General features: G+C 54.7%; 1 pseudogene; it reads left to right on the forward strand.

Moving 5' to 3' along the window:
- LOC141938295 (hydrocephalus-inducing protein homolog) overlaps positions 1-14,660 on the forward strand; it is an 86,271-nt pseudogene that overhangs the window by 70,325 nt on the left and 1,286 nt on the right.

Consider the following 14,660-nt stretch of genomic DNA (forward strand, 5'->3'; position numbering starts at 1 on the left):
CAGCACCTCCTGGGGCAGGCAGGGTCCCAGTGGTGATCTCCAGAGGGACGTGCCCCAAGACATCCATCTGCTGATCCACTCCTAAAGCCTGAGGTCCAAGGAGGTGCTCTCTTTTGATGTTCTTGATTAATCAACAAAATAAACCAGGGGGGAAGTTAACTTGGGCTTCCCAGTCACTGTAGCTGGAGAGAATGTCCTAGAATAATCCCCACTTCTTTTTGGTTAAAAACCCCACAGATATTTCCAGCTGTTGCCCTGTCTCCCATTTTGCTGTCACTGCAGGTGCTTTTTCTTCTGCAATGTCGTGATGCCACCTCCTTTGTTCCAGCTGGGTGTGAGATGACACCATGAGGTGCAGAGAGCTTGTCTCCTCCTTGGTTTCCTTATGACCGATCTCTGTGGTTGGCATTGCCCCTCTGCATGCCGCCATCAGTATCTGTTCCTGTGTAGGGCTAAGGGGTGTCCTGTGGCGGTGGCTTCCCCAGGTTAACCTGGGAGACTCAAGTGCCCATACCTCCTCTGCCTCTGCTTTTCTCCTGTGTTGAGTTCATTTGCTCGCATCCCAATGAAAGCAGAAGGAGGTTCCCAGTATCAGGCCTGTGCCTTCAGCTTCCCACTCCTCTGTCCTCTCTTCAGCTGTTTAACAAAGTCACCGAAGCAGAGGTCACCCTGCCGAACAGCGGGAAGATGGGATTCACCTACGTGGTGCTAAGGCCCAGCACGGGCACTGCAGACAGCCCTCTGCCCGGCGTGCCCCTGGTCCTGCCCAGCACAGTGAGTACGGAGGTGGCGCGAGTGATTGACCCTGGCTCTGGGTCAGGCTGCCCATGAGGGGGTTGTAGGGGAAAAAAACAAAATTAAAAAAAAGAAAACAACCCACAAAAGCAGACAGGAGAGACAGGGCTGTAAGCAGCTGCTACTGGGAGGCAGGGAGGGTCAAGCAAGCGTGGTCCTCATCGCCTTTCACGGCCTTTGCTGGCGGGTGACCCTGCTGTCACACAACAGCCACCGGCCGGAGGCACCAGTGCTTCGGTGGCTCTGGGGACCCCAACTGCTGAGTGCTCCGGCTGTGCGGGAACTGGGGCCACACTGTGCCGGCTCTCCTGAGAGTCACCTTTCCCAGGGTGTGTGATTGGACAGGGCTTACTCCTTGTCCCTGCCTGTAGCACACCCTGCCAGCCCCCTGCCAGCACTGAGTGGGACTTAAATGCTCTCACTTGGGCATGAAGCTGCTTTGCCAGAAATTGTAGCAGCCCCTGTACTGGTCCCCCACTCCCCCAGCTTTTCTGCTTCGCAGCAGCTTTGTGGGGCAGTGAGGGGGCCAGGCAGGAGCAGGGCTGGAACAGTGAGGAGAGGACTTTGCAGCATCTCACCATCCCAACTTCTCAGTCCTGTGTTGCTGTCTTTGGGCTGGAGCAGCATTCCTGTCTAGTCCCTTTTTGCAGTGGGAAGAGGAAGCCAAAGGCGTTCACATTTCCTCATGCCTGTCTTCTACAAGGGGTGACACACTGATGCCCTCTTCCTGCGAACTTCCAAAGACCCAGCTCTGCTCGGACCCGCGCATTCAGTTGCTGTGACAGCCCCGTTGGCACTGGCAGCTTGGCAGGGCTGGCTCTCGATGCAGCTGTGTTCTGCGCTGCACCAGGGGCTCAGGGGACCAAGTGGCAGGATCTGTCCCGCTCAGCAGCTTCTCCCTGCAGCATGAAGGGGAGTGGGGAGCCGAGGGTTCAGCCCAGTGTGCAGAGGGCGAGCCGAGGAAAGCTGCGGCTATGTCCCGTCACCCCAGGCTATGTTGCTGTCTGCTTGCATCTGCTCTCAGCCTGGCTGGCGGGAGCCTAGCCTGGGGCTCAGGCAGCTTTCTGGAAGCCTGGAGAGGAGGTGCCCTTCCTGGCAACACCTTCCCTAGATCTCATCCTAGTCTCTGCTCCTGCCTTTCCAGAGATGCATGTTTGCAGGTCACCGTGAGTCTGGATAGGCTCACGCACCCCCGGGGTAACTGCACAGGCAGGAGGTGTTTGGTTGGGATCATTTATAAGGGGTCAGGCCCTTCAACACCAGCCTGGGAACCGCTGATGTGCTGTGGCAGGAGCTGCTGGCCATGCTGAGAGTGTGGGCACTTCCCTTATTTTGCATAGTGGCTGGTAAAAGAGCTTTTATTTCTTCAGTCTGGCTCTTGCTAGCAGAGGGTAAACACCGCTAGGGGCAGAGCTGTGCTCATGCTGAGCAAGGGGCGGTCTGTGGGTCTGTCCTGGGGGAGTGCATCCCTACGAGCCCTCTGAAGGATCTGGTGTAGGAGACTTCAGCTTCCTGGGTACAAGAAAGCTAGAAGGCAATGTTGTCTGATACTTTCTTATATATGAGAACCTGCCTTCTCTTCTCGGTGTGTCTGTCGTCTGAGCCATCCCTCCACCAAACCCTCTTTGGTTCATTCCCTCCCTCTTCTCCCACACCCTGCAGGGTTAAGTTGGACCTGGCCAGGAGCAAGTCCTGAAAGTCTATTACCTGTCAGGAGTGCCTGGAGCCTTCTGCAGGACGTTCCAGATCCAAGTGGGTCACCTAGAACCAGAAGAAATCTCCCTGAAAGGAGAGGGTACCTTTCCCAGGATCTACTTGGACCTGTCCAGGAACATCAAAGGTGAGCACGGCCTGTCTGCTCCCCAGGAGGGTCCCCTGTTTCTCCTCCATGTCAGATGCCCGTAGGGCAGCTCACACCTGCCTCCACGGAGCCTGGAGGTTTCAGGGCTGTCAGACCAACACTCAACCCCCCGGTTGCTTCCTGAGGCTCTGGCAGATGAGCCCGTGTGGGCTTTGCCCCAGGAACCATCCTGCAGAGCTTGCCAGCATGTGTCGGAGTCCTGGGAAGGTGGTGGCTGGACAGAAATGCTTGGGAAAGCTGAGCACAGGCTGGCAGGGATTTTGGCAGGGTTGGATTTGCGTCACATTGCAGGGGATGAGATGCTTCTATGTGGGGAGGAAGATGGGTGGGAATGAACATCAGGGTTGATAGAGGAAAAGCAGCATCTACTTTCCATACATTGCTTGAGGAGGGTGTTTCTGGGAGAGGCCAGAGTCGAGGAAGTGGGGCTTCCCAGCTTAAATGGGAATGGCGCTGTGCCACGCTTCTATTTGTGGATGTTTTCTTCCTTCAGGAAATGAAAAATATGAGAAGGTCCTCAAGGAGGTGATAGAAAAGATGGAAGACAGCCAGAGAGAGGAAGCAGTTGTTCTGGGGGAGGCTGTGGCCGCGGAGCCACCCCCAGATCCCTTGGATGCCATGGTGAGAATGGCTGCTGCCCCATTTGACACGTGCCACCCTCCCCCGGTGTCATTTGGTCCCCTGCAGCCCGCTGCAGGCTTCCCGGTGCCCTGCTGGCACTTGGGACCTCCCTGTCCATGATCCTGCATCAGGACACCCAACCTGCCCATGATCCTGCATCAGCTCAGCATTGCCCCCAGGGCTGCCCCAGGGAGAGATCCTGAAGACCCTGCTCAAGTGATTGAATTTATGGTACTTTGGGATGGAGATGTAGGTCATCACTGGGTTATTTGCTGCTCACAACCCAAGCCCTGCCAGGTTTACAGAGCTTAATAGCAGCAGCCTGACTGTGCCCTGGGACTGTGCTGCCAGGACTGATCTCTAAGAGACAGCAGCTTTATCGTGGCTCCCTTTACAAGAGAGCTTTTGTCCGAGCTGCTTTGGCACTGGCTGGGGGCAGGCAAAGACTTGGAGCTCTGGAAGGTTCCTGGCTTGTCTGTCTGTTTGTCTGGCCAGATCAGCTTTTGTAACAGTGACTGTGCAGGCGAAGATACTGGAGTTCATTGCCCTTGAGATGAGGCCCTGACTAAGAGAGCAGGAGGTGTCACAGACACTGAGCAGCAAGACAGAAGGACCCCATCACCCCTCTCAACACAAGCAGGGGGGAGCCTTGGGAAGGACCGTTGCTAACCAGCCACTGCCTTTCCTTCCCTCAGCTGGACCCTCGGCTGCAGATGCAGATGGAGCAGATGCTGATAGAGGAACACGCCCTGGAGCAGCAGAAAGCTCTCACCTCTGGTCCCCCAGAGGCCACTGCCTTTGACCAGCACGCTCGTCAGAGGCTTCTCAAGTTAGTAGGGCCTCCTGTACCCTATCTTCAGGTGCCCCAAGGGTAACACCCAGCAGTGCACTCCTGCTCCTGAGAGGTCCTTGTGTCTGCAGAGCTGGGGATAGTGGGGACTTCAGAAAGGGTCTGATCCTGGTAGCTTTGACATGCTCCCTGTGAGCAGCTGAGTGTCCTCACTTCCACAGAGCCACCCTGAGCTTTGGAGGTGCTCAGCTCCCCACAGGCTCTGGGTCCTGCTCTTAGGGCTGAGGGGGTCCAGTGCAGAGCATCAAGCCCTTCCAGAGAGCACCAACACCATCCCTGCTGACCAGCTCTGAAAGAGGCAACTCAAAGCTGGCATCTTTGTTCCAGCTAACAGACCACACTGAGCAAAAAGAGTAGGGAACTGCAGAGGTTGACACACCCTTGACAAACCCTAAATCAGGTGGCTTGGATGCTGGTGGGACTGCAGGGCTTACCTCGGTAACTTCCCTCTGCTCCTTCATGAGGAGGCACGGGCATGGTAGGCTCCAGTTCAGGAAGATGCTCTGCAAAACGGATCACGTATGTGCTTTCCCAAGTGTGATTGCTCTGGAAAAGGACCCTCCCGTGAACCTTGTAGGTGTTGATTACTGCATTTGTCGGTGCTGCTTTGGGGACAGATCTGGTTGCAGAGCAGTGAAGATTTCCTGTGCAGGCGAATCTTATGACAAGGTCCTGAAGCCGTTTCAGGCTGGGGCTGTACACCAAGCTTAGCAGTTTCATTGAGACCAGTGGAGGTCCACTGGACTTATCTACAGTGGCTTTCTATAGCAGAGGAGCTGTGACCAGTATTCATTTTAAACTAGTTTTATTTTAAGGTCCCACTGGTAGCTGATAAATCCTAGGTCCTATGCTCCTCGTGACTTACCAAAGTCTTATTACCAGATGGTCAGGCCTTGGGTTTCATAGGCTTGAGTTGAGTTTTTACAGCAGCGAATCCAGAAATACTCACTTTATTTGCATCTTCCATGCTCTTGGAAATGTAGCCAGGCTGTGGTTTAAGGACTGTCCTTACTCCTCCTTTCAGAGTTGAGCTGCCCGAGTACCTCCTGGACTTTGGGTACGTGATTCTCGGTAACACCCCCACGCACGTCGTGAGGATCACCAACACCGGGCAGTTCCCTGTGTCCTTCCGCACTGATAGACGGGTCCTGCGTGACACAGGTAACCGGTGCTGGAGAGACTTCACGTGGGCTTGAAGGAGCTGTCTCTAACAGATTAGCTTAAGCCACTAGACATGGGGAGTTTTTTTGAGTGCTTGTATGTATAACTTTTTCCTCCTTGGGACCCTCTGCCTGGTGCTTTAGAGCCTGAGTTCTCCTGGCCAGCAGTGCTCAGAGACCCGGCCTGCCTGTGCCTGCCCTAACACTTCCCTGCAGGGGCTGGATGGGCTGATCACCTTGGTCACCTCTCAGCATCTTCTGCTCTTGGCTACCATGAGCATCATCTGATGGGCACTCCATGGGCTTGTGTTGCAAACAGATGGACGCTTTGTGGTTTGGAAGTGCTTTGTTTAAAGTTCATAATGCCATAGCACTTCTGTTCAGCCTTTATTGAGAAGACAGCCTGTGAGGCCCTCTGTTGTATCAAAATAGGCTTTCGAAACAGGCCTTGACATAAGGCTGCAGTACCAGCAAACGGTGACTCGCCGTGTCTGAAGGGTGATCAGGTGCCTCCTCTAAATTGTTTTTCAGGGAGCACCATGGCATGGGGGAATCTTAGTTGGAAATTCTCCTTTGGAGAGGTCTGTGCATCCTTCCCTGGGATGCCTAGTGAAGGAATGGTTGGAGCTCCTCAGCTGAGATGTTTCCTTTTTACCATGTGGGTCTTGGATTCTGGCTGTGAAAGCCCTTTCTCCTTGTGTGGTGACAAGGGAGAAGGAGTGGCAGTCTTCTCCACAGGTACAAAGGGGTCCTTCACAGAGCTGCCAGCCAGGACATATGGCCTTAATGTGCTTGTGACACATTCATGTCGATTGTGTATCTCAGCTGCTTTATTTTCATCTGTTCAAGGTTTCAGTGTGGATCTGGACCACGTGAAGCACCTGCTCTGCTGTGAGACCAAGGTGTTTGAAGTGCACTTCGACCCACAGAGCGCCAACCTGCCACTGGGAGAGGTGGACGTGCTCCTGCCCATCAAGGTACCTACGGCATGCTTCCTCACCCCGCTGTGCCCGTGCACCTCTCAGGGCAAGTGGAGAGTCGGTGACAGCAGCAGATGTCACCGGGGCTCTCAGCTGGATGCTCGGTCCTTCCCTAGGTAGCAGGAGGCCCCACGTTCCATGTCCACCTCCATGCCAGCGTGGCTGTGCCATCCCTCTGCATCTCCAGGGACAGACTGGAGTTCTCCACTCTCCAGTGTGGGCAGTGCCAGGAAGAAACTGTCCAGCTCCACAATCAGCTCCAGGTCCCCTGTAACTGGCTCATCACTATAAATGAGCCTGTTAAGAAGGTAAAGCACAGACAATGTGTAACACGTAACTTCTCGGTTGGGTTTTCTTTGCCTCTCTTGCCCTTTCTGCCCTTGTGCGTGAGCACTTGGGCCACAGCTCCTCCGAGGAAGCTTTGGAGGGTACAGAGCAAGGCTGGCTCACCTGGACCTGTGCATTAGCTGGTGCTTCACTTCTCTGCCACCTTCCCCCGTTCCTCCTCTTCTGAGGATGGTGCCGCCCCATCTGCCTGCCCTGCCTGTTTTCCCTCCAGTTCTAGGCCAGAGGTGGCCTCGGCTGGTTTGGCTGTGGGTGCCCTCAGCACCATGACGGTGTCTCAGAGCACTGGAGGAACCGAGGGTCTGTCCTCGCAGACCAAGGAGACCTCACACAATTGTTTTTTTGTTCTCAGATGGACAGACATTGGCCAGCGAGGATGCATCGGAAGGTGCCCCAGAAGTTGAAGGCCCAGCCCTGTGTCTTCGAGGCGCTGCCCTCGGCTGGAACCCTCGCTCCAGGACAGTAATGCAACATGCGAGTCAGGTTTTCACCCACAGAAGAGGTGAGATCAGCAAGTGTCACCCCCAAGAGGTCTGGCAGGGCAGTGTGGTAACGAGAGCCCAGCACAGGGAAGAGGAGACGGCGTCTGCCTCCACAGAGAGCTTTCTGCAAGCACCGTACCCACTGTGCCTCAGTTTCCCCTGCAGCACACTCTTCTGAGAGGGGCTTTGAAATCCCCCTGGGGAGCTTGCTCAGCATCAGGGCACGGTGAGGTGGCTGCCTCTCGGCGCATGGGGGGAAATCTGCCTGTTTGCCCTCGTCTCCCCCTTCCACGGGCCTGTTTAAGGCTGCAATGCCCTGGTGCAGAGCAGCTGGTGCGCTTGCAGGGGATAACCCTGGAAGGGCCAATCTAGGCAAGTCCTGCTGCTGGTACCAGCAGACAAAACAGCCACCAGGCACCTTCCTGGGCACGGCAGGACAGTCGTCTGGAGTGGTGTGCTGCCAGCAGTCCCTGTGGCTCTGGCCCAGCCTGTCTGCACGTTCCCAGGCAGTCTGGGAGTCAGGTGAAATGATGGGGCATTCCCAAAAGCAGTTTGCCTGTGGCCACTGTGACTTGGAAACTGGCAGTGGGTAACAGGATGGACACAAGTGCTTCCGTGCCTGGGAACAGTCCCAGGGATGTTTTAATTGCTGTAGAGGTGTAACCATCTTGTGTCTGGCTTTGACCAGAGCCAAACACTGAGCAGAGAAGATAACCCTTATTTCTAGCCAGTGAGAGCTCATCTGCCTCATTCATAGAGCTGATGTTTGCCTGTTGCAGCAGTGCCAGGACTGTGTCTGGGCAACATAACCCTGAGGACCTTTCTCATGAGCATCACACTCCCTCGTGACTAGGTGAAAACATCTGATAGTGCATTTTAGATTCGTCTGACACCCAAATATCCAGTTACACTTCACACCAGGATTCATCCCAGTTACTCAGAGCCAGCATGCAGATGCTGTAGCCCCTGCTGGAAGTAAATATCTGTTTTCTATTCCCCTTAGAGGTACTGGTGACACCCCTGCCCTGGGGCAAGAGTTGAATTTGAGGCCCTGTCACCTGGGACTTCATGGAGGAGCTTTCTGTGCTTCTCTCTTTTCAGAAGTCCTATGGAAGTGAGCTGAAGATTAACATTTGCCAGAGCAGCCAGCACCTCCAACTGCAGGTCTTGGGGTGTGGGCTGGAGCCACAGCTGGAGTTCAGCCCCCCAGTGCTTGAGCTGGGACCGTTGCTGCCGTACAGCTGTGGAGCAGAGGGGACGGTCGTGGTGAAGAACCCATGCAAGTTCCCCATCAAGTTTTACTCGCTGGAGTTCGACCAGCAGTACCTTGCTGAGGAGCAGGTGAGAGGGAAGGTCTGGTCCCCATGTGCACGCTCCCGTAGCTTCACAGTGCTCCAGCATTCCCAGGTTCGTGCCAGGGAGATGGAGACAGTCCCCAGGGCAAAGTCTGGTGGCATTTCAGGGTTAGCCAGCTCTGCTGGCAGACTGTGGAGGGGCTTGGATAGTCCGTCTTGTTAGAAACACGTCCTGCATATGACTTCTCTTCCCTACATGCACAGATCCTGCAGACGCTTAAAGACTACGATTGCCACAACACCTTATTGCTGCCTCTGCGTGCCCCGGGTGAGAAGCTGCCCCCTGAGGTGCTGGAGTACTATCAGGACCAGAAGAGGCTGCAGGATGAGCAGACAAAGTCCAAGACTGGGGAACCAGCAGGCCAGGACAATGGTGAGGGTTTGGCATTGGCTGTCCTGAGTGTGGACACAGCGGGGAGTCCAGCCCGCACGCCCCAAGCTCTCCATGGGAATCCCAGGCTTTTAGCAGCCACCCATTCCCCAGCTTGGTGGAGGAATTCCAGTGTGAAGGTCTGTGACTTGTAACACGCATCCCCTACCAGCCCTGAGTGCAGCCAAAGCAAGCTCATATCTGCCTACCGTGGACCGGGGAAATAATCATGTTGTCCTCTTGTGTCCCCTAACCACAAAAAATAGATTGGATGAGTTCTTCAGCCAGCAGGACCAGCTCTAATATCACCAGCTATCTTATATTTGTTCCTTCCCAGCACCAAAAGCACAAACTCAAAATCCCCCCAAGGGCAGAGACAGCCTGGACAGACTTCTCCTTGGGAAACTTTCCATCTTTTGCACGTGGCCGTGAAAAGTGGCAAATGTCAAAGAACAGATTGCCTGGCCATGTCCACCCTCTTCTTCCCTCCCTGTGTCCTTCCTCCTCAGCAAACTTTGAAGATGTCCAGTCTCTGTCAGGTCAAGGAAGAAAGTCCTCTGCTGGGATCATTCACACTGTCTCATCCCAGAGCTCATTCATTTTCCCCTCCGTGTTTGATGAAAGCCAGTCCAACAAGTGGACTCTAAATCTGAATGCGGAGGAGGAGGAAGGTGTTGAGAAAAGACAGGGGATGGGTAATATTGCAGACAGGGCAGGGACAAGTGAGAGGCCAGAGAGGTTCTCCCCAGTTTTGCCAAATGAGCACCTTTTCCCCCAGGAGCTGCTGGGATCAGGATGATGCTGTTCCCTTTCCTAGGCAGGGCAGCGCGCTCTCTGTCCTGCGTGACACTGCAAGCCGAGATGGCTTTTGGTGATCTCCTAAGGGCAAAGGTGGGAGCTCTTTGCAAATGCTGTTATGGTGAATTCAGAGCCCAGCTACATCTCCTGGTATAATATTCCTAAAGCATCCAGCTTTTGGATAATGGTTTGATCCACAAATGGAGCCTCTCCCTTGGGACGGTGTAAAATGCCTGGTTTTGCCTGTCCCCCCCTTACTCAGCAGGACCTGGGACCAAACTCCCATGAGGACCATGTTGACAGGGCACGGGAGATTTGGCCCAGTCCTTTTAGGTATTGCCAAATGCTTGCTCTTTCCTCTTTCTGCCACCCCATTTCCTATACTCTGAACAGGCACCTTGACCACCATCTAGGGCAGACCCTGATCTGCACAAGCCTAAAGGAGGGGCATGGTGAGACCTCGGTGTGGTGTTGGTTTCAGCAGAGTCTTCTCTCCCAGGATCTGAGGCGATGGGGAGGATGATCAGGATCATAGGTAGGCAGGAGGCTGACTTTTCTATCTGGTTCTGCACAGCAGAGCATCGGCAGAGCATCGCCAGCAGCAAGGCGGCCGCGGGAGAACTGGCCGACAGCCCTGTCTGTAGGGCCATCGCCCGCCACCTTGGCATCGATATCTCTGCAGAGGGGCGCACGGCCCGAAACCGCAGAGGGATCGTCGTCATCATCCATGGGGCGCCCCTGACAGGTAGGTGAGCCGCAGTCCGTGGCTGCAAGGAGTGGGGAAGCAGGAGAGACACATCCTGGTGGGCTGTGGTGCTTGGTTGACCAGTTGAAGCGAAGCGAGGTAAGCCGCAGCTCTGCTGGTACATGAAATGGTCCCAGGCCTTCACCAGCTGGGGCAAGTGCTGTGGCTCACCCTGTGTCCACACAGCTAGGCTATCGTTCCCCCACACAGGGTGGCCATGTCCCCGTTGCTTCGTGGGAGCACAGTGCCTAGTGCCCATGTTGCCTCATGGGAGCAGTCCCTCGCCCACGCTGACCCCCAGACCGTGCCCAGACATTGCCTGAGTCAGCGCTGGCCAGCACAGGCTGGTGAACGCTCTGAGTGGTGGCGGGACAGGGCTCGAAACAATGTTCTGGCCCAGGGTTGAGGTCACCACGAGGGACAAAGTGCTCAGCTGGATGTGAGGTGGAGGTGATCCTCCTGGCTCTAGAGGACAATGCTTCTAGCCATGCTCAACTACCTCCCTCATGATCTCCCCTAAAGGGGCACTTGATTTCCGACTGTCCTTGAAACTTTGAAATCCTGTCTGGGGACTTTCTAGAGCCTGTCCTGAAAATGCTTCACATGCAAGTGTCACCGAGCACTCTTCCTCTCTCTCAAGGAAAGACAGCAGCAGCAGTTGCCTTGTCCAAATATTATGGCGCTGCCTGCTTGTCCATCGACACCATGGTGAGAGAAGCCATCTCGGACAGGAGCAGCTCAGCAGGGCTGTGCACCCGGGAGCTGTGCATCGGGGCTGCCATCGAGCAGAGCTGCAAGGAGGCAGAGGGTGCCGGTAAGGAGAAACGCTGGACCTAGAGCAGTGCTTCAGAAACCCACCATGACCATCCACTTCTGCTTGCTCCAGAGAGGAAGTCTGACAGCCCTTGGGTCTCCTAGGGAACATGGGTGCAGCGTGTAGAAACGCAAAGCCATTTCATAAAGCATCTCGTGTTATTAAAAAAAAAAATCTCTTTTTTAAGGGCTCAGACAGGGGCACTTTTACTGCCTCTGGGCTTCTCAGCACATACTCCTTTTCCTAGGAGTGGTGAAGCACACCTGTATTTTTCTCAGGGTTTTTTTATATTTCCTCAAAGCTGAATCCAGCTGGCTCCTCGTGGCCATCAGGCAGAACTGCTGCCCACTTTAACAACAAAGAAGCCCTCTGAAGCTGCTCATTAAGCACTAGACAACTGACTTTGAGTGTGGCTTCAGAAACATGAGAGGAAGGGAAGAATAACCTCCCAGAGTTTCAGATGAGACATGCTGCAGATGAGCTCTTTTCTCCAAGGTTTTCCTATACACACTGTCAGGTCACACAGCTCGTGCATGTGGTGCTGTTCTCCACCTGAGACCAGAGACTTTTAGAAAATCTTGTTGGGCAGTTGGTGCCCCGCGCTCTGCAGGGTGAGGCCAGACCCTGGTTCTGGTGGGGGAAGTTTTGCATTGCTCTGCTTTGAACCTGGTTGGGTTGGGAACTGGTGGAAGGAAGAAGGGTCTGGGCCTCAGGTGGGGTTATCCCATGTGGAGGATTTAGCTCCAGTGGAGATGGGGGATGCAACTGGGGCAGGGCTGCAAGTTACCATCTCCATGTGAGAATGCAGGATGGGTGCAAGGTACAGAAATGATGCTCCTGGAGGGTGGAGCCTTGGCTTGATCCATAGGGGAGCTAGTGTGCAGTGTCACCTGCGTGCACATTTGTGAGGAGGGATGCGGAGCTGTGCCTTAAAAACTCTCTGGCTTTAAAATCCAGTATCAGATGGTGTGCTTTACCATGCTAATAAGAGAAGCAGGGCAGGAGCTGCTTCTGGAGATTGGTGCTGCTAGTGCCCAGCAGGCTGGGGAACAATGGCCGTGTCCCTGCCAGGGCGCAGGGCTGTGCCCATTGGGGTGGAAGGTGCCTGCTTGCTCCCCACTGAGCGTCTGTCCCCTCCACAGGTCACAACGCAGATGCGTCCCTCAGCCTGCAGTTCGGCACCAGGGCCAAGCGCAGCCTAGACTTGAGACGGTCCAGCTCTGTGGACAAACTCAGCCTGCGGTCCATCAGGTCCCGAGGCCAGGTGAGCGCTGCGGCGGGCAAGAAGAAGACAGATGGCCCCACACCCCAATCCCAGAAACAGCATCTGATGGATCTGACAGGCTCCCAGGTGAAGCACGATCTGCACTGGTGAATGCCTGGGACCTTTCTGTTTCCTCTGAGAAGTGAAGGGGCCGCTTCCAGTGGAGGCTCTGTGTCACCCAGAGCCTGGTGCGGGGGTCTATAGTGCAGAGAGCTAGCTGGGCAGGCTGGGCATGGCTCGGGGTGGGAATGAAACCCTGTGCTCTGGCAGAAAAACTCTACGGCATCTTAACAGATTGTTGGCAAAGTGCAGTCCTGGCTAACGTGGCTGCAGCGGTGGGCAAAGCTGCGGGATGCTGAGCTGGGGGCTTGTGAGCTTGGGTCTCTGCTGGCCATGGATGCACCTTCCAGCATGGTCCCCTGGAGCTGCTGGCCTGCAGTTTTGTTTTAGTCTCCTGCTAGTGAGAAACCCCAGCTCCAAGCCCAGCAGTTGGAATTGTTTGGGGGTTTCCAAAGTGGTTGATTTTTCTTGTGTTCAACATTGCAGGGCTCATCAAGTTCTCACCTCTCTCCCCTTCCCTGCGTTCCTGCGCAGCGATGGCTGAGCATCAGTGGCAGCACATCAGGAGAGCTGGGCTTTTGGAGCTGCGTGCTGCCCGAGGACCTGCTGGTGGCCATCCTCTCTGAAAGGCTGCAGGTACGTGGAGTGGGGGCAAATGGTACGTTCTTGCTACAGAGAGACAGGCAGCAAGGTACAATTCAGAGAGGAGGAGGGCTGTGCCTGCTCTTGGAGGAGTCCTGGGCTGCGTGCAGGGATCCGTGGGTGAAGCTGCAGATGCCATAAGTTGGCAGAGCGTGGGGAAAGATCAGAGCTTGTCTGAGCTGCTGCACTTGGAACTGTGATGGCTGGTGATCTTTGACATCAGGCTTTAGTGACTAGCTGAGAGCCCAATGCGTGCGACAGCTGACTTTCTCTTCCTTTTCGACTTTATCTGCAGCTGAGTGACTGCTACCAGGGAGTGGTAGAGACCCCCTTTGCACGCAACACGGCGTCTGCTCTCCTCTGCCTGCTCAAAGCTGTCAGAAATCGGCCTTACATCTATTTTGTGAACCTGTTCCAGGATTATGCTTCTTTGAAAGCCAGGGAGATGGCCGCAAAAGAGCAGGAAGGTGAGACTCTTCATCTCCGTAACTCTGAAATCTCCTCTCTCAAGCCCTCAGCCTTACCTGTGTGTATCTGGGTTACCAGCAGAACTTGTAAGAGATGTTTTTATTAATCCTTCCACCTTCTGCCTCAGTGTAGCCAGCACTCAGCTCACAGTTGCTTAAAATACAGCAATGCTGAGGCTGACCTCAGTCTCTAACATTAAAGCCTGGGCACAAGTGCAAGCTGTTGTGGCTCAATAACTAATCACTGGCCAGCTGTCCACAGTGCTGGTGCATGTGAGCCAGGCAAGGCATGGGAACTCACTGGCCAGCGAGTGTTTGGGGGCTTATCTGAATTCTGAAGCAGGGATGTGAGCTCGCCAGTATCTCCTGGCAGGATGATAGGCTGGGTCAGGACAGAGTTGTGAATCCTGGCAGCTCACCCAGAGCAGCAAGCTCTGCTTGCAGGCACTGATGGTTTCTCCTCTGGTCTGTGCTGAAGGACGGGAGTGGGAAGAAGCTGCCAGGAGGGAGAAAGCGCATCTCTGGGAGATGGAAGAGGACGAGTATGATGCCCTCACCGAGAAGGAGAAAATTCAGTTTGATAACAGTATACTGCAAGTGCAGCGTGAGAGGAAGAAAAGGTCTGTAAGCCTTCTATGGGTGCCTCCCCAGGATAGTGTCCCCAAAGGGTTTCCCTGCTCCGGAGACCTTGGTTGTGCTCAGATGGATTACCAAGGCCAAAAGCATTAATTACCAGCAGCACAAGGATTGCCAGTTCCACCTCCCTGGTTCCCAGCAGAGGAGGGACCTTCCTCTGGTGAGATGAGAACATCTTCTCTCCGTTTTAGTGGTGAGCCCTTCGGCTTCAACACTGGCTGCAGGGAGCTGGGCTCTGTGCTTCCCTTGCCACTGTGCTTACAAGTGTCTCTAAGTTAATTATGTTCGTTCTCATCTTCATCGCCCTTCTTCACCAAACCAGAGGGGTTGTGGTGTGGGTTGGTGTGAGGCGCAGCTGTGTGGGCTTGGTTTGGATCCCAGTCCTGCTGTAGGTGAGGCCCTTGCACTGCTGAGC

The sequence above is a fragment of the Strix uralensis genome, chromosome Z (assembly GCF_047716275.1).
Source record: "Strix uralensis isolate ZFMK-TIS-50842 chromosome Z, bStrUra1, whole genome shotgun sequence".
In the NCBI taxonomy this organism is placed as follows: domain Eukaryota; kingdom Metazoa; phylum Chordata; class Aves; order Strigiformes; family Strigidae; genus Strix; species Strix uralensis.